Below are 19518 nucleotides of genomic sequence, written 5' to 3' on the forward strand. Positions count from 1 at the left end.
GCCAGAGTCAACTTTATTCTTGCAAATATTTACATTTTGGCATGGTACACATCGGTGCACTATCTGCTCCACAAGATACTTGAGACCTGGGACATAATATTTAGTTTTTGAAAACATCTGGATGAGTTTGCTTACCCATAAGTGAGACCATTCATGCATTTGTTTTATCATGGCCTCTGCCTGTTTTTGTGGCAGGATCTTCTTTCCTGTTGAGGTGTACCAAAGTCCCTCCTCGGCTTGGCTGGGTCTTGGAGGGACCTTAACAGAGCCAGAATCTCTCCTTTGTTTTTAACCTCCTTGCCCTCGGATATCAACAGGCCCCCTCTGCTGGTAGGCTGTAGCAAAGGCATACCTGTTCTCCTTATAGATGTTAAGTTCCTTTCCTTTTCCCAGCTCAAGGGCTTTGGTGAGGGCAATGAGCTCTGCCCTCTGAGCAGAGGTGCCTTCTTGTAGGTCCTGAGCCCAGATGACTCTGTTTCCATCTACCACTGTAGCCCCAGCCCATCTTTTTCCTTCCTCTAAGAAGCTGCTCTCATCTGTGAACCAGGTGGCATCTACCCCCTCTGGTGGCTGGTCAGTCTGATCTTTATGCCACCCCTGTGCTTCAGCGAGCACATGCTGACAGTCATGAAGGGGTATCTAGGTTGGGGTCCGGGAGCAGGGTTGCATGGTTCAGACACATAGGGGCAGTTTGGGATCACAAGGAACAAGTGGGATACCCGGCCCATGCCAAGCTCCACCGATCTTTGAGTATTCCATGAGTATTGTTTGTTGCCGGTATCCCCCTGTATCCAAGGTATTTTGCTGTACACTAGCCCATCTGGGTGTAGGAGCACAGAGTGTTGGGCCCCGTATTCACAAAAAACAATTGGGTGGGCTTCGCCTTCCATCTTTGGTAAGATAGCTATACTCTAGGACTGAGAGGCTTGCCCTTCAGGGCCACTGAAGGCCCCTCTGTTTTTCCTGAGCAGTCCCTGACCCAGTGTCCTTTTTCCTCACAATAGGCACACTGATTTTTATCCAGGAATTCTCTTCTGTTGCCAGGTACTGTCTTCCTAGGTTCCCTAACTACTGTGGCCAGTATAAGTTCCTCTCCTGTCTTTTATCTCCCTTTAGATCTCCAGCTTCCTCTGCTTCTGTCTCTTTTCTCTTCCCTAGCTTCCTGCTCTCTTTGCCTTCTTTCCTCTTTCTCTTCCTCAGTCTTTCTGTTATGATATCTTATGCATCTTCCTCTATAGCTACTAGATGCTGTTAACTTATGTGCACAGACCCTGAACCACACTTCAACCTTACTTTCTCTGCAACTTACACTAACTCTCTCAGCAACTTAGCTTAATCTCTCAAGTGTCTGCAACTTTCTCTTCATATCTTTAGCTGATTCGTCTATGAAGGCCATATTAACAGGGACTTTGTATTCTTCTGCTGTAGAGTTGTAGTGTGTGAACTGACAGAAAGCCTCTATCAAACATTCCAAGAATGATGAGGGGAATTCTGTCGCCCCTGGACCATTTCCCATACCTTAGGCCCATTGGTAGGGCATTTTCCAACCCCTTGGAGCCCCATCATTGGAGTTTGGCGGTAGACTTGGTGCTCCCTACCTTTAGGGGTATTGAAGTCAACAGACAGGAGTGAGGGCCTTCCACCTGGGTCTGGAACATTCTTTCTGGCCTCTAGTAGGATTCTGTATTTCCTCGGTGGTAAAGAGGACCTGTAACAGCTATTATCAAGCATCTCAGGTGGTCTTGTGAGAAAACAAGAGCAAGACAGTCTAGAAAAATAGAGGCCGGCGAGAAAATTGCATTCAGCTCTGCGCCAAATGAGAGCCGGAAGGAAAAAGGCCAGTAAAAATAAGCATAAGCCTTTGCCGAAACAGAAAGGAGAGGGGCAGCTAATCTGTTACCGCCGTCTTCTGGATTCTAGACTTTCCCTTTATGAGTAATTTCCTTCAGTGTTTGTTTGGTGGCTTCGCCTCTGAAGACTCACTCCAAACAACACCAAGCAAGTTTCTAGTAAGAACTAATAATAAAAGGATGGAGAGATGGTTAGAATTCCAAGGTTAGATGCCAAGGGCCGACAAAGAATTGAATGGCTCATCTGTTCTCGGAGCACCTTAAGAACACGGTGAAGAAAAGCCAGATTTAGGGGTGGACCAATTAACGCCTTTGGGTATCAGAGAGTAAGCTATAGTAAGAGATAACTGGTTCACCTCTGGGGCTACAGACTTTTTCCGCTTTTGCCATTCTTGGAGGAAGGAGTCAAAGCTGAACTGGGCTTCCTGCCTCATCCAATAAAGAGATTACAACATTGGAATACCAACCTGAGACCACCCCCATGAGTCTTAAACTCAGAGCTGCAACAGGCTTGAATGAGCCCAGGCATGCCCAGATACCTAGGGCCGAGTCACCGGTAAAACTAATAGAGACCATAAAAGGAAAGGAATGCAGAACAGGCCAGGAGTACCGGATCTGACTCATAGGCCACCTGGCAGGAAGAGATAAAGCCCCCAGCCCCTACATTTTGCACAGGACGCCCTAAACCTGCCAGTGTGTAGCTATACCTTATTACCCATCATGTAAATAGCCAATCATATGTGAAACATGTTATGTACCGTTTGAATCCATCAATCCCTGTAACTATGCATCTGCTTCTGTATGCCCGCTTCTGCTTCCCCAAACCCTATAAAAGCCCCATGCTGGAGCTGCTGGGCGCACAAGTCCTCCAAAGAGACTGTGTGCCTGCAGGTACCTGTGTTTTCCAATAAACCCTCTTGCTGATTACATCCGAGTGGACTCGGCTCGGTCATTGGGCGCTTGGGTCTCCTCCTAAGGGAAAGGTCCTCTCTGGAGGTCTTTCAAACTTTTAATAGAACTACAGCCTGCCCCATGCCTCTGAATTCCAGGACTTCAGTAGCAGCCCTTTACCAAGCTGTCTCACTGGGTTAGAGGTCTATGGAAAAGAAAACTTTGATTCTGACCTTGGCCACAGCCACCAGTCAGGGTAGGCTGAAGAGCCCATGCCAACACTTTCTCCTGATATCATCCTAGTGTAAACACAGCCAAAGCCTGTTCTGAATTCTAACTGGGAAAACAAAGTTCTTCGCAGTTTGATGAATATTCTTTCTGAAACTACTTTAGGAGCTTCCCTGCCCCCCAACTTGGGGCATTTTGACCACAGGGGCAGGAAATGACTGCTGAGAGGATAGGATCAGAGGCACTCTCCATGTCAATGATGACTTAACAGGGAAGGTGACTTAATGCTGGAGACTTACTCCTCTCTTGGAATAGGGCCAGTGGATAAGGGAAGAGAGGCAGGCTCCCTCAAAGAACTTTCTCTTAGTGAACACTCTCCTTCTGTGAGCAACTGTTGAAGGTCTGGCCATTAAAGGCACCCACTGAATTTTTTCAGCCAAAGGTCCATAATAGTCTTTAAAACAATCACTAACTCAGTGCTATCTTTTTGCTGTCAAAACGTCAGCCCCAGCCAGCCTCATCACCTTGAAACTCTTCTCACTCTGGCTCGTGTGCAGCCTGCAGCTTGCTTGCTAGCTGGCCCATGTGCCTGCCACCCTTAGCCCCACACATCCCCACTCTGTGCAGTCACTTCCTTAGAAGCTTTGAATGCCTAAGCAACAGGGAGATCCTTTCTTCAGGATCCAAGGCAAAGCTTTCAGGTTCTGCTAATGCCTGCTTCAGACCTGAATGCCTCCTTCACTAACCTGAAGTCCTTCATACACATGTGTGATGAACTGTTGACAGCAGCTAGACTGGGCAAGGGGAGCAAAGGGAAGGGCATCTCTCCTTGGGGAGGAGGCTCAAGAGAGAAAGACAGAACTCCCGGGCAGAAAACAATTTCTCTCAAGCAAATCATTTCCAAGTTAAGCACCAAGAGGACCAAGTAAAACTCTGAAAAACAAAACAAGCAGTTCCATGATTTCAAACACAGCCGTCAGTCCAAGTCCAAAAATGAAACAAAAGCCTAAAAGACACAGGACATGACAGTACCACAGAAAACAAACAAGATAAACAAAAAGAAGACAAGGCATCCTATACACAATTTCCACAAATGCCTGATACTTTCAGTACCTGGCCCAAACTGCAGCTTAACCCTGGCTGATTCCAGGATGAGGCAGACGATCTGATCCCACCTCCTGACGGGATTCCAGAGCATCCTCTACATTCCTTTCTCCTCCTAGAGCGTCCTCTAAGGCCTGTGGCCTGTGAAAACCTGCACTTCTTCCTGTCACAGCCATAAGCCCCTCACGGGACCCAAAGCAACCACCAAAGGGACTCTAAGCCCTCTCTGGGGGGACTCAAACCCCCCTCTGAAGGGATTCAAACACCTCAGACAGCAGACGTGGACAACTCAAGACAAAGACAAGATCACATGACACAGAGACATACAGAAAATAACACAGAACACAGAACCTAGATTTGCTCGAGCTTATTTCCAATCGCTTCAACAATTGTGGTCTGAGGGGAGCACAGCTCCTGGCCAATGCACCAAAATGTTGTAAGACCCCATAGTGGCCTAACCTCAGGAGCGCAACCCACAGAGCACAGATTGACAAAGTGACTGCTGCAATAGCAAGAGGGTATAAGGTTTTTAATCCACATATGTGGAGTTGCTCATCCATGCAGGGAGAAGTAACCCCAAACCCAAAAAGCACATAATTTTTATTCATTTCAGAGGGCAGACTTCAGCAAAAGGGTGAGCTGACTCATTCTTATTGGTGGTATACAGGAGAAATTATCTGGTCAGATATTGGCTGGCCTGCTCAAGGGGCTGTTCTTGGCTCAGTGGGTCACTTTCCTCATCCAGCCCTGCACCTAGCCGTGGAGAATCACTGGGAAAGGTCTAAGTTGACAAGTCAATTAGATGGGGGGAGGAGGAATGGGTGGTTGGCCAAGGTCAGGATGAAATTTGTGGTTGTTCTCAGAATTTACCACAGGGAGGGGTAGGGAGTCTTTCTGAGTTGCTTTTCTTTTGTCTTAATTTTAACTTAGTCAGAATTACCACAATACTATACAATATCACTTGGAAACCTGACATCAGAGGTATCTCTCAGAGAGGTCACAAGTTTGTCATAGGCATCTTGACCACCACATGTATTTCTCATAACTTTGTTTTTATAACTTTGCTTCTCATATCTACGAAACTTTGAAACTTTTTTCCTTCAAAACAATAAAGGAATCACAAACATAGACCACCCAGAAGATAGAACTCCTAGGAAAGAGATCCAGAGAAATAGACTCATGCAAACCAACAGAATACAATAGATTGAAGAGAGAATCTATAGTAGAAGATACCATAGAAAATATTGAGACAAAAGTCACAGAAAATTAAAAAAGCAAAAAGCAAAAAGCAAAAAGCAAAAGTCTTCTAGACAAAAGATTCAGGAAATCCAGGACACAATGAGAAGACAGAACCTAAGAATAATATGTATAGAAGATAAGGAAGATTCCAAACTTAAAGGGCCAGTAAATATCTTCAAGAAAATTATAGAAAACTTCCCTAACTAAAGATAAAAAGACCTATGACCATACAAGAAGCCTATAGAAGTTTAAACAGATTGGACAAGAGAAGAAATTCATCCAGTCACATAATAGTCAAAATAGCAAACACACAAAACATAGAAAGATAACTAAAAGCAGTAAAGGGAAAAAGGACAATTAACATATAAAGGCAGAACTGTCACAAATACATCAGACTTAGACTTCTCAACATAGACTATGAAAGCTAGAAGATCCTGGACAGATGTCATACATAACCTAAAAGAAGACAAATGCCAGCCCAGGCAACTACCCCCAGCAAAACTCTCAATCACCATAGATGGAAAAAGCAAGAGATTCTCCAAAAAATCCAAATTTACTTAATATCTGTACAAATCCAGTACTACAAAGGAGAACCCCAACAGACTGAGGGAAACTACAACTTAGAAAAAGCAAGAAAGTAGTCTTCTTGCAACAAACCCAATAGAAGATACCTACGCAAATATAATTCCACATCTAACAACAAAAATAACAGGAAAGAATAATTATTCCTCGCCAGAACCTGAAGGGACCCAGTCAAAACCTCCCTGCACCCAAATCCCTGGGGAGGAAGAGCTAGACCTTCAGAGGGGCAGACACGTCTGGGGAGCCAGGAGAGACCAGACTCTGCCCACATTTCTGACTCCAGAGGAAAACACCTAACGCCATCTGGGATCCCGGTGCATGGGGGCTTCCAGAAACAGCAGCACAGGCCCTCCTGGTAGCCGCACTAACAGAGAGCAAAAAAGCAACCCCCCACGGGCAAACTTGAACTGCTGAACCACAGGTAAGACCAACTTTTCTGCTCCAAGCAACCTGCCTGGTGAACTCAGGACATAGGCCCACAGGAACAGTTGAAGGCCAGTAGACAGGAAAGACTACTCGCCCAAAAGCAGAACACTCTGTTCCCATAACTGGCTGAAAGAAAACAGGAAAATAGGTCTACAGCACTCCTGACACACAGGCCTACATGACGGTCTAGCCACTGTCAGAATAGCTGAACTAGGTAACACCAGAGAAAACCAGATAGCTAGGGGCAAGCGCAGGAACCCAAGCAGCAGAAACCAAGACTACATGGCTCTATCAGAGCCCAAATCTTCCAACAAAGCAAATGCTGAATATACAAACATACCAGAAAAGCAAGATCTAGATTTAAAATCATATTTCATAATGATGCTGGAGGACTTCAAAGAAGACATGAAGAACTCCCTTAGAGAAACGCAGGAAAACATAAATGAACAAGTAGAAGCCTATAGAGAGGAATCACAAAAATCCCTGAAAGAATTCCAGGAAACCACAAGCAAACAGTTGAAGGAATTAAAAATGGAAATAGAAGCAATGAAGAAAGAACACAGGGAAACAACCCTGGATATAGAAAACCAAAGGAAGAGACAAGGAGCCGTAGATACAAGCATCACCGACAGAATACAAGAGATAGAAGAGAGAATCTCAGGGGCAGAAGATTCCATAGAAATCATCGACACAACTGTCAAAGATAATGTAAAGCGGAAAAAGCTACTGGTCCAAAACATACAGGAAATCCAGGACTCAATGAGAAGATCAAACCTAAGGATAATAGGTATAGAAGAGAGTAAAGACTCCCAGCTCAAAGGACCAGTAAATATCGTCAACAAAATCATAGAAGAAAACTTCCCTAACCTAAAAAAAGAAATGCCCATAAACACACAAGAAGCCTACAGAACTCCAAATAGATTGGACCAGAAAAGAAACTACTCTCGTCACATAATAGTCAAAACACCAAATGCACAAAATAAAGAAAGAATATTGAAAGCAGTAAGGGAAAAAGGTCAAATAAAATACAAAGGCAGACCTATCAGAATCACACCAGACTTCTCTCCAGAGACTGTGAAAGCCAGAAGATCCTGGACAGATGTCACACAGGCCCTAAGAAAACACAAATGCCATCCCAGGTTACTGTATCCTGCAAAACTCTCAATTAACATAGATGGAGAAACCAAGATAGTCCATGACAAAAACAAATTTATACAATATCTTTCTACAAATCCAGTGCTACAAAGGATAATAAATGGTAAAGCCCAACAGAAGGAGGCAAGCTACACCCTAGAAAAAGCAAGAAACTAATCGTCATAATGGCAACAAAACAAAGAGAAGAAAAGCACACAAACGTAACACATCCAAATATGAATATAACAGGAAGCAATAATCACTATTCCTTAATATCTCTCAACATCAATGGTCTCAACTCCCCAATAAAAAGACATAGATTAACAAACTGGATATGCAATGAGGACCCTGCATTCTGCTGTCTACAGGAAACACACCTCAGAGACAAAGACAGACACTACCTCAGAGTGAAAGGCTGGAAAACAACTTTCCAAGCAAATGGTCGGAAGAAGCAAGCTGTAGTAGCCATTCTAATATCGAATAAAATCAATTTTCAACTAAAAGTCATCAAAAAAGATAAGGAAGGACACTTCATATTCATCAAAGGAAAACTCCACCAAGATGAACTCTCAATCCTAAATATCTATGCTCCAAATCCAAGGGCACCTCCATACATAAAAGAAACCTCACTAAAGCTCAAAACACACATTGCACCTCACACAATAATAGTAGGAGATTTCAACACCCCACTCTCATCAATGGACAGGTCATGGAAACAGAAATTAAACAGAGATGTAGGCAGAAGAGAAGGCAGATGTAGGCAGAGAAGTCATGAACCAAATGGACTTAACAGATATTTATAGAACATTCTATCCTAAAGCAAAAGGATATACATTCTTCTCAGCACCTCATGGAACTTTCTCCAAAGTTGACCATATAATTGGTCATAAAACAGGCCTCAACCGATACAGAAAGATAGAATGAAATAATCCCATGCGTCCTATCGGACCACCACGGCCTAAAGCTGGTCTTCAATAACAATAAAGGAAGAACGCCCACATATACATGGAAGTTGAACAATTCTCTAATCAATGATAACCTGGTCAAGGAAGAAATAAAGAAAGAAATTAAAGACTTTTTAGAATTTAATGAAAATGAAGATACAACATACCCAAACTTATGGGACACAATGAAAGCTGCGCTAAGAGGAAAACTCATAGCGCTGAGTGCCTGCAGAAGGAAACAGGAAAGAGCATATGTCAGCAGCTTGACAGCACACCTAAAAGCTCTAGAACAAAAAGAAGCAAATACACCGAGGAGGAGTAGAAGGCAGGAAATAATCAAACTCAGAGCTGAAATCAACCAAGTAGAATCAAAAAGGACCGTAGAATGAATCAACAGAACCAAAAGTTGGTTCTTTGAGAAAATCATCAAGTGTGCCCACCTGTCTTGGTGGTGATCTCTCTCTCTCTCTCTCTCTCTCTCTCTCTCTCTCTCTCTCTCTCTCTCTCTCTCTCTCTCTCTCTCTCTCCATGAGATTTGGGAGCAGGGCTGTGGGCCAGGATCAGCGATGTTCGGGCCCCAGCTAGAAACCGGAAGCGCCCAGTTCCGGAGGAATTTTGCCTTTGTGAATCTTGAGTCCACAAGGCAGGTCACTTGGAGCAGAAAAGTTGGTCTTACCTCTGGTCTCACACCTGGAATCGCTTCTCAGATTTGGGTTTCATCTCCATGAGGGCAGTAACCAGAAGGGCCTGCCTGGCCTTCACTCAGGACCCTGTGCACAGGGGGCCCAGATGGCGCTAGGCGTTTTCTCTAGAGTCAGTAATGGGGGCAGAGATTAGTCTCTTCTGGCTTCCCAGGCGTGTCTGCCCCTCTGAAGGTTCAGCTCTCCCTCCCAAGGGATTTGTGTGCAGGGAGCTGTTTGTCCTGGTCCCTTCAGGTCTGTAAGATGTCTGATCCATAGCGTTGAGTGCCCCTATCTTCCTGTTCCCAGAGGCCCTATACAGTTTCCCCCGAAATCCAGCTTTAATACATGTAGTCTGATAAAATACAAAGAATTGTTTCAATTTTCTTGTGTCTGTTGAGGCTTTTGCTTTTGGGACTGACTATATATGGTCAATTTTAGAGAAGGATCCATGAGATGCTGAGGAGAAGGTATATTTTATTGTTTGGGTGAAATATTCTGTAGATATTTGTTAGGTGCATTTGATTCATAATATTGGTTAGATTTTGTTATTTCTCTGTTTAATTTTTGTCTCATTGACCTGTCAGTTGGTGTGTATGGAGTGTTGAAGTCTCCCACTATCAATGTGTAGAGTTTAATATCTGATTTTAGCTTTACCAATGTTTCTTTTACAAATGTATGTAACTTTGGTTTGGTGTATATGTGTTCAGAATTGAGATAGAGTCTTGATATATTTTTCTTTGATGAGTATGAAGTTTCCTTCCCTGTCTCTTTTGATTATTTTTGTTTGAAAATCTATTTTATTAGGTATTAGACTGGCAACTCCAGTTTGCTTCTTGGGTCCATTTACTAGGAAATCTTTTTTTCATCCCTTTACTCTGAAGTAACATATATCTTTATTGCAGAGGTATGTTTCTTGTATGCAGCAGAATGATGGATCCTGCTTTTGTATGCATTCTGTTAGCCTCTATCATTTATTGGTGAGTTGAGTCCACAGATTATGAGAGATATTAAAGACCAGTGATTATTAATTTCTGTCATTTTGATGTCAGTGATGTTAGTGTGTGTGTGTGTGTGTGTGTGTGTGTGTGTGTGTGTGTGTGTGTGTATGCTTCCCTTTCTTTTTCTTAGATATATTCATCCTCATTGTTTTGGAGTTTACCTTCTACTATATTCTGTATGGCTGGAATCATGGATAGATATTGTTTGAATTTGGATTTGTCTGGAAATATGTTTTCTCCATGTACAGTGATTGAGAGTTTTTCTTGTTATAGTAGTCTAAGTAGGCATCTTTGGTTTCTTAGAGGCTTCAACACATTTGTCCAGCTTTTAGAATATTGGTTGAAGAAAGTAGGTATAATTCTGGTACTTCTCCCTTTGTATATTACTTGGCCCTATTCACTGGATACTTTTAATATTCTTCCTTTGCTCTGTAGATTTTTCTGTTTTGATTATGTGGCTAGAGGATTTTTTTCCGATCCAGTCTAATTGGTGTTCTATATGCTTCTTGTATGTTTATAGCCATCTTTTCCTTTAGGGTGGGTAAGTTTTCCTCTATGATTTTGTTGATAATGTTCCCTGGAACTTCGGAGCTTCATTTTTCGTTTATTCCTATTATTCTTAGGTTAGGTCTTTTCACTTAATACTTTCTTAGACTGATATATCAACCTTGCTGCTTGCCCTACAAACAGTCATCTGGGCCCTGGTTCCAAGGTTAGCTTACTAAGACATTAAAAAAAACAAACAAATGATTTTTCTTGAAAATGCTTAGAGCTATTCCTTGAGTTCCACAGGCAATCAGGAAAATAATAGAGACTTTTATGTTTATAACAGCCAGATTTGTGTCTGTAAATCTCCAACCTCAATAAGCCTGTGCAAAGAACCCACAACTCAGTTATAATATTCATAAAATGAGCACTCACATTGGACTGATATGCCATTACAATATTCTATTCCCCAGCTATGAGTTCCCTTACTACTTTCAGCTCCTCCAGGCCACTTGTATCTGCTCCATTTTCCACCTCAGCTTCTTCCATCTTCTCTCTGTCCTTGTCTCATCTCTTTCTTACCTTCTTGTCTCCCCTTCTCTAGAACTTACAGTCCCATCTTTCCCTTCAACTGCCGAATCACGTGCTCTAGCCTGTATTTTCAATTAATTTGGGGAGCAGGTTCACATTGAATCATCTGAGTATGTGATCCACTTCTTGTCAGGGACGAGATTAGCATCAAAATACAAACAGCACCAAGGCAATCCACAACACTTCTATTTCCACTTTCAGGTCTTGAACAGTTTTATGCACCACTCTCACCTATTTGATTGTATCTTCTATAATTCTTTATATTTATTCATTTTCTCCTTAAAAGCCTCTATGTTTTTATCATCTTTCCCTATATTTGTTGAAAAGATTTATTCATTTCCTCCTTCAAGGCCTCTATCATCTTTTAAGATTGGATTTAAGAACCTAGACCCCTACACATTTGTAGCAGATGATACATCATGGTCTACCTGTGGGTTTTCTAAGAACTGGAGGGGGCTGTCTCTCACTTTGTTTTCTGCCTTGGATGCTCTACCCATAGGTGGGGTTCCTTTTCTATCTTGAGTAGGAGAAGATGCACTTAGGACTGTTGTGACTTCATGTGCCAGGCAAGGTTGTTATCCATGGTTGGGCTCCCCTTTTCTGACAAGAAAAAGGGGAAAATGGAAGAGGGGTATGTGAGGATAGTACTTGGAAAAAAGGGGGATGCTGAGAATGGGTTAAAAACTGAATAAATGGATAAATAAGTAAAATTTAATTGATTCCTTCTTCCCTTTGGTCCTAATTATTTTTTGTTTATTAAGAAATACATTTTTATTAATTCTGTGCATATTTCATACAATTTATTTTGATAGTGTTTACTCCCATATCTTCTCTACATCCTTCTAAGTGCTAACCTTCCCCTGTCGTCCATACTCCACATCATCGTATTTTCTGTTCCACTCTTGTATTATATAGTTTTTCCTCATACAAAATATCTTGATTATAGTTTCTTCTTCCCCTACTCTTCCATGTTCTTCCCCACATTACCTCTCCCTAGATATACTCCCTTTCTGTCTCTACTGAGAAAAGAACCTGAATCTTGGTATGGCACACAGCAAAGTAAAGGAGTAGTAGCAGAGGTTTGATCTCTTTCTTACTAACAGTTGTGCTGGGTAATCAGTCCTAGGGTCATACACACACAGGGCAAGCAATTTGCCCACAAGCTGCATTTCTACAGAAGGGAATTTTGACATACACCATCAAGTATCAATAATTAAGCACATGGTGATGAGCAGAAAAAGCCAACACCAGATATTTTATATGACATTCTTGAAATGAAATAATTACAGAAATAGTAAACAATGCTGTATGCTGCCCAAGTTTTACATATGCTCTACGTGGTAAAAACTAGCATGAGTCAGAGTTTACCAATGGGACAGATGTGACACTTGGTTATGATAGTGCTTGCATGGATTTGCACATAAGATATAGGGACAGAAAACTCTCACCCATTATACCAGTATCTGTGCCCTGTTTTGATGTATTGTTGTAATTGAAGATAAACTATCAGGGAAACTACTAGATGAAGAATGCTCTACATGCTCAGATTCTTCTGTATCTATGTATAATGGTTTTGAAACAAAAATATTACACACATACACACACAAAGACACACAGACACACACACAAACACACACACACACACACACACACACACACACACACACACAGCCATCAGACCTAGTGCACCTTCTGGGTTCCAGGCAATTAAATGGAATGGAAGCAGTGTGAAAACAGCAAGCCAGAAACCCTATATAGTTATTCTAAATTTATTGGCAACAAGTAAGGGAGGAAAAGCCAAAAACCCGCGGGAGGGAAAGCAGTAGCTATCCCCATGGAAACAGCAGCATAGAGAGTATAGAAACATTGCTATCTGGTCGTCCTTGCTGAGGAGCATCTTTTCCCAGAATGCCTCAGGGAAGATGCCAAAACTACTAAAGAAAAGACAGCAACATTTGTGGAATAGATTACAATCGCGATCTGGCAGAATTACTGTCACTAGGTTGGACATCATTACTCCTCCTGACCATGCTCTCAAAAAAAAAAAAATGTTGGTGCTCATGATCCCGTAGGTTTGGATCTTCCTACTCGTGAGGATGACAATGTCAGAGTCATTCTGTCTATTCATGAAGAACCTTTTTAAACACTCTTTTGCTTTTCCGCTGCCACTGAATTTTGTTCTCATTTTGTGTGATGTCTTGCACAAGACAGGGCTGGGTGGTCTTAGGGTTGAGGGTCAAGTTACTGAGGTCTAGTGCTAGTTTTTCCCAGGATGATGATTGAAAGACTGCTTCTGTTCCTGTTGCCAAAGAGACTCTGGATATGTTCCCCACACACTTCTGGGGGTAGTAGCATTCACTTCTGAACACTGCCTCATCGGTAGTTCCTGGGGAAGAGGGTTTCTTTTTCTTGTCAGATTTACAGGGTAACAGAAATCTGACATGTTTCTTTTTCTTGAATTCAACTGTCTTCAGTTTCTTTTGAGGTGATTTTGAACTCTCTCTATTTTGGTCTTCATCCATCTTTTCTAAGAAAAGAAAACATATTAGAAACACAAAGGGTCTATTGAAAACAGCTCATGCTACACACACTCCTGGAACACCTACACACATATGTTCACACCTACACAGACACACATGTTGGAATATGCTTATCATGGTTTCAGAGATGGAAATCTTAGTTTGAAACTGCTTCCTGCAGCTGTTTTTCATTTGGGTGTGTTGTGTTATAATTTGATTTTGTTTTGCTTTGTTTATGATACCACCTCACCCACAGTTAAAGGGTACACTCTGTCTTTGGAATATCTGTTTTAGCACAGCTTTGCCTGCAGTTTTGAGTATTTGTGCTACAAAAACAAACAAACAAACAAACAAACCAGGATAAAATTCCTGGGAGTGGAACACACAGATTACCATTCCTTAGTGTTAAGATATTCATGTCTTTTGAAACAAATAACCTCTTTTTAATGTTTCCTATAAGCCCTTACTCCCTCTACATAATGTGATTGGATATAGTCCTGTCTCAGTGGGAGTTGATATTTTTAACTACCGGGGGGGGCACTTGCTTGGAGTGCAGGCAGAGGACCGGACAGACAGCTGTGATAGGCCAGTGACTGCTAGACTTTTAGAACTATGATTTTGCAGAGTAGCTGGAACCAGAGAGATTGCTGCAAGCAGAAAGCTGCTGGGAGAGATATTAATACGAGCTAAATTAGTGCTAGTTCAAATGGCCCCTTGGATCCAGAACTAGCCACTGCCAGGGTGCATGTGGGAACTGGTTCTGTCCTCTATTATTTTTACTGCAACAGGAAATGGACAGATGGGCCATCAGATCTGGATCTTGGAGATGGTAGAAGCAAACACTCAGGAGGAGACTGCTTCCTCCAAGATATGGTTTCAGGAAATGTGAGTATGGGATCTCAAGTGGGATCATTGAAGATCCCATACTTACCAAAGGAAGACAAGACTGAGAGGAGGACAAAGAGGTGTGTATATGGTGGGAGACATGGACAGACTCAATGGAAGCAGACCCTGAAACTCCCGCTGGAGACCACAAAGATGAATGCTCTCCCATTCAACTGTTGTATAACAAATGTTCTGCTCCTGAAGAGAAATTGCTTAAAGAAGGGAAAGGAAAAGATGAATGGGGAATACCTATGAAAGCCAAAATAGGAAAGGAAACTCACGACAAACTGAAGAGGACATGACTGTGTCTGACAGTAAACTGACTACCTCGAATTACTCCCAAGACTACCAGATGAAGAAAATATCCACAGAACATTCAGGTGAGAAGTCACACACACACTCCCTAAAACTGAAGAATTTGAAGGACTTTCTGAGTGAATACATATGAACTGCATTGCTTTTCGTAGCAATGGAGATACCAGACTATTTGAAAGCAGAAAAAACTTTAAAAAAAAAAATCAACCATGCAATATATTATTCCCCAAACAACAATTGAATTCTGTGGTCAACACCTCACCTTCAAAGATTTGCATTCTCCATGATCAAACAGGGGATACCATAGGCCATGGTTCAAAGGTGAAAAGAAACTAGGAAGAGCTAAACAGAAGCCTTTAAAGAGAAAACACAAAAATCCCTTAAAGAATTACAGGAAAACACAAATAGATGAAGGAATTGAACAAAAACATCCAGGATCTAAAAATGGAAGTAGAAACAATAAAGAAATCACAAAGGGAGACAAAACTTGAGATAGAAAATCTAAGAAAGAGATCAGGAGTTATAGATGGAAACATCACCAACAGAATACAAGGGAGAGAGAGAAACTCAGGGGCAGAAGATACCATAGAAAACATTGATACAACAGTCAAAGAAAATGCAAAAAGCAAAAAGAGCCTAACCCAACACATCCAGGAAATCAAGGACACAATGAGAGGATCAAACCTAAGAATAATTCATATAGAAGAGAGCAAAGATTCCCAACTTAAAGGACGAGTCAAATACCTTCAACAAAATTATACAAGAAAACCTAACCTAAAGAAAGAGATGTCCACAAACATACAAGAAGCCTACAGATCTCCAAATATATTGGACCAGAAAAGAAATGCCTCCTGTCACATAATAGTAAAACGACAAAATTCACAAAGCAAAGAAAGAATATTAAAAGCAGGAAGAGAAAAGTATAAAGGCAGACCTATCAGAATTACACCAGGATTCTCAACAGAGGCTATGGAAGCCAGAAGATCTAGGGCAGATGTCATACAGACTGTAAGAGAATACAAATGTCAGACCTGTATATGACATCCAGCAAAACTCTCAATTACCATAGATGGATAAACCAATATATTATATGGCAAAACCAAATTTATAAATATTTTTCCACAAATAAAGCCCTACGAAGGATAATACATACACAACACAAGTAGGGAAACAACACCCTAGAAAAGAAATTAATCTTCATTCAACTAACCTAAAAGAAGATAGCCACACAAACATAGTTGCACCTCTAACAACAAAAATAATAGACAATAACAATCATTCATCTCTAATGTCACTCAAAATCAATGGACTCAATTCCCCAATAAGAAGGCATAGACTAAAAGACTGGATACATAAAAAGGACTCCATATTTTGCGGCATACAGGAAACTGACCTCAGTGATAAAAACAAACACCTGCTACAAATAAAAGGCTTAGAAAACAATTTTCAGGCAAATGGTCCCAAGAAACAAGCTGGAGTAGCCTTCTAATATCAAATAAAATTAACTTTCAACCAGAAATTATCAAAAAATTAAGGCAGGCCACTTAATATGTATCAAAGGAAAAATCCACCAGGATGGACACTCAATTTTCTACAGCTATGCTCCAAAGGAAAGGGCACCTACATTCATAAAAGAAACTTTACTAAAGCTCAAAGCACACATTGCACCTCACACAATAATAGTGGATGATTTCAACACCCCAATCTCACCAATGGACAGGTCATGAAAACAGAAACTAAACAGGGATGCAATGAAATTACCAGAGGTTATGAAGCAAAAGAATTTTAAAAATATCTCTAGAACATGTCATCAAAAAACAAAGGAATATAGATTCATGGTACCTTCTCAAAAACTGATCATATAATCATTCACAAAACAGACCTCAAGAGATACAAGATCAAAATAATCCACTGCATCCTATCAGATCACTACAGACTAAGGCTGGTCTTCGATAACAACAAAAACTACAGAAAACCCACATGTATGGAAGCTGAACAATGCTTTACTCAATGATAACTTGATCAAGGAAGAAATAAAGAAATTAAGGACTGTTTTAAAGTTTAACAAAAAGAAATGCACAATGTATCCAAACTTATGGGACACCACAAAAACAGTGATAAGAAGAAAATTCATACCTCTCAGTGCCTCCAAAGAAAATTGGAGTATACCATAGCAACTTGACAGCACACCTGAGCTCTAGAACAAAAAAAACAAAATACACCCAGGAGGGTAGATGGCAGGAAATATTCAAACTCAGTGCTGAAATCACCATGTAGAAAAAAAAAGAACTATACAAGGAATCAACTAAACCAGGAACTGGTTCTTTAAGAAAATCAACAAGATAGATAAACCCTAAACCAGACTAATCAGAGGGCACAGAAAGAGTAAAATCAGAAATGAAAAGGGAGACATAACTAAAAAAAATTAGGGAAATTTCAAAAAGTCATCAGATCCTGCTACAAAAGCCTATACTCAACAAAACTGAAAAATTCAGATGAAGTAGACAATTTTCTAGACAAACACCAGATACAAAATTAAATCAGGACCAGATGAACCATCTAAAAATCCCAAAACCCCAAAAGAAATAGAAATATTATTAAAAGACTCCCAAGCAAAATGAGCTAAGGACCAGATGGGTTAAGTGCAGAATTCTATCAGACATTCAAAGAAGACCTCAAACCAATACTGTTCAAACAGTTCCACAAAATAGAAACAGAAGAAACACTACCTAATTCTTTCTATGATAACGGAATCACCCTTATAACCTATACCACACAAAGTCTCAACAAAGAAAGAGAACTTCAGAACAATTTCCCTTATGAATATCAATCCCAAAATACTCAATGAAATTCATGCAAACCGAATCCAAGAACACATCAAAAGGATCTTCTATAATGATCTAGTAGGCTTCATCTGACGGATGCAGGGATGGTTCAATATACAAAAGTCCATCAACATAATCCACTATATAAACAAACTCAAAGAACAAGCCACATGGTCAACTCATTAGAAGTTGAGAAAACATTTGACAAAATTCAAAGCCCCTTCATGATAAAAATCTCATGATGATAAAGATCAGAAATTCAAGGCCCATATCTAAACATAGTAAAAGAAATACTCAGCAAACCAGTAGCCAACATCAAACTAAATGGAGAGAAACTTGAAACAATCACATTAAAAGCAGGAATTGCACAGGGCTGCGCACTCTCTCCATACCTATTCAATATATTATTTGATGTCCTAGCCAGAGAAATGAGGCAAGAATACGAGGTCAAAGGGATACAAATTGGAAAGGAAGAAGCCCAAATATCACTATTGGCTGGTGATATGATACTATGCTTATGTGGACCCAAAAATTACACCACAGAACTCCTGCAGTTGGTAAACGACTTCACCCAAGTGGCTGGATATAAAATTAACTCAAACAAATCAGTAGCCTTTCTCTACTCAAAGGATAAACAGGCTGAGATAGAAATTAGGGTAAAAATACCCTTCATAATAGCCACAAATAATATAAAATGCCTTGAAATGACGCTATACAAGCAAGTAAAAAATCTGTATGACAAGAACTTTGAGTCTCTGAAGAAAAAAATTGAAGATCTCAGGAGATGGAAAGACTTCTAATGCTCATGAATTGATAAGATTAATATAGGAAAAATGGCCATTTTACCAAAAGCAATCTACAGATTCAATGCAATCCCAATCAAAATTCCAACTCAATTCTTCAAAGATTACGAGCAATTTATACATTCATTTGGAAAAAGAAAAAAAAAAACAATCAATCAGAGCTCTCAGGGACTAATTCAGTACCCAAACACTACACATGGACAGACCCATGGCTCCACCTGCATATGTAGCAGAGGATGGCCTTGTTCGGTACCAATGGGAGGAGGAGCCCTTGGTTTTCCCAATATCAGAACCCCCCCAGCATACGGGAATGTCAGGGGAGGAGGCAGGAAGGGAGAGTGTTTGGGGAGGAGGAACACCCTTATAGAAGAAGTGGAGGGAGATAGAATAGGGGGCTTAGGGCCAGGAAACTGGGAAAGGGAGTAACCTTTGAAATGTGAATAAAAATATCCAATAAAAAAATAAAAACAATGACTTCACGAAATGCTTAGGTAAATGGATGGAACTAGAAAATATCCTGATGTGGTAACCCAGTCACAAAAGAACACACATGGTATCCACTCACTGATAAGCAGATATTAGCCCAAAAACTTGGAATACCTAAGGAAAATTCACAGTTTATATGCACCTCAAGAGGAAGGAACACCAAAATGAGTATGCTTCATTTCTTCTTAGAAGGGAGAACAAAATACTCATGGGAAGAAATACAGGGACAAAGAATGGAGTAGGTACTGAAAGAAAGGTCATACAGAACTGCCCAACCTGGGCATCCATCACATATGCAGCCACCAAGGCCAGTTACTCTTGCTGATACCAAGAAGTGCTTGCTGAAAGGAGCCAGATGTGGGTGTGTCCTGAGAGGCTCTGCAAATAGCCCTACTGATACAGAGGAGGATGCTTGCAGCTAATCATTGGACTGGACAAGGGGAGGCCAATGCAGAGTTAAAAAAACAACAACGTGGGAGACCTCACCCCCGCCTGGTCAAGTGGGCACTCTGAAGCTGCAGAGTGGAAG

The 19518-nt window shown here is 41.0% G+C and overlaps 1 pseudogene; it reads right to left on the bottom strand.

The window, feature by feature from the left end:
- Positions 1-288: 288 nt before the first annotated feature.
- Positions 289-1738, bottom strand: LOC116913861 (annotated as a pseudogene).
- Positions 1739-19518: the final 17780 nt, after the last annotated feature.

The sequence above is a fragment of the Rattus rattus genome, chromosome 12 (genome assembly GCF_011064425.1).
Source record: "Rattus rattus isolate New Zealand chromosome 12, Rrattus_CSIRO_v1, whole genome shotgun sequence".
In the NCBI taxonomy this organism is placed as follows: Eukaryota; Metazoa; Chordata; class Mammalia; order Rodentia; family Muridae; genus Rattus; species Rattus rattus.